We start from the raw sequence: 1528 nt of genomic DNA on the forward strand, positions 1-1528 counted from the left end.
CAGGTATCTGAACCATAACGATTTATCAACACTCTGTTGCGCAATGCAGCCAGACAGGCTCCACCTATTGGACGTACTCACTACATCTGTGCTGGAGAAAAGTAATACATTTAGAATACTGTTTAAGTGGCTGCCACAGCAACCACACTGTGCGGTTCCACTTCCAGTAAACCCTGACATGTGTAGAGTCATGCAATCCTCAAATCGTAATTCATTGTAACAGAAGTCACCTTTCCTTATACAGTTTATAAACCTGCAGAGAGATGTAATAGAGTCTGAGTTTGGCTGGGGAACACAAACTATATTAAACATCCCACCACCACTGGTGTGTTTCTGGCTAGATTTAAGTCACTGTATGTAATAGAGTGGAAGAGACATACGTGCCAAACATGCGCCACTATTAACCCCTTCAGTGGTGGGATTTGCTGGGACAGAAAAAACCTACCAGTGCAATACTCACCACTCAAGCCAGTCTGGTCTCCCCCCCTCCTGTTGCTCCCCCCTGTTCCTGACCACCGCCCTCCTGCAATCTTACACTGGCTCCCCGCCGCCATTCGCACTGCAGCAGTGGCGGCTCGGGGGGACTCTGGCGCCCGAACTCCCAAGCGCTCCTGAGCCACCCCGAACCTCCCCGAGTGCAGCCTGCCATCTGGTGACTGATGCAGTGCAAATGGCATCAGGAGAAGTGGCAGGGGAGCTCCGGCATACAATCACCAGAGAGCGGGGGGAGTGCAACAGGCGGGTGCCACTAGGGGTGCCAGACGGCTCACCGCCAGTCGGGATTCCGACAGTCATTACTCTGACATCGGAATCCCGTCCACGACCCCCATAGAGGGAGAATAAAATAGGTGGCGAGCGCAGCTCACCACCGTGCCCACAGCGTGGCGAGCTCGCAAGGGGCTTCATTGCGCTTCCCCGCTGTGCAGGTGGGATTCTGTTGTCGGGCTAATGACTGTCGGAATCCTGACTGTCGGTGTGTTATACCACACCCGCCACTAGAGGTGGTGCGCCAGTGGTGCACAGCTGGAGGCACCACTGGCGTACACCTACCTGCTGGTGGTATGCCCTGAATGCGCAGCTGAGCCCAGAAGATTGCCAGGAATACCACTGAAGTGGTAAATCACGTCATGATCAAACTCAATGTCCCAGTTTTTACTATTGTAAGCAAACAACTCAGCAGATGTAATAGGTAATGAGATGTTAACTCGCCAAAATGACCCTCCAAACAATACGCTGTACTATGGGCCAATTCAGAATGGATCAGTATTCTAGGAAGTTGCAGTTGCCTGCGAGTAGAAAGCCGCTGCCCAGAGGGAAAGAAAAAACACCCTGTGCAAATTTACGAATGGATCACAGATCACTTTGCACTCGCAGATCCATACACAAATCTCAAATCATTGAAGAAACTTTTTCGTCTGTGCAAATATGAGTAGTTCTGAGGCTGCCAATAATCTGCGAATAAGACAGGGTGGAAGTGGTCAGCATTGATGTCAGAGACCCTCCCCCAAAATGCCTGAGCATGCCTGCC

The sequence above is a fragment of the Crinia signifera genome, chromosome 1, assembly GCF_055691185.1.
Source record: "Crinia signifera chromosome 1, ASM5569118v1, whole genome shotgun sequence".
In the NCBI taxonomy this organism is placed as follows: Eukaryota; Metazoa; Chordata; class Amphibia; order Anura; family Myobatrachidae; genus Crinia; species Crinia signifera.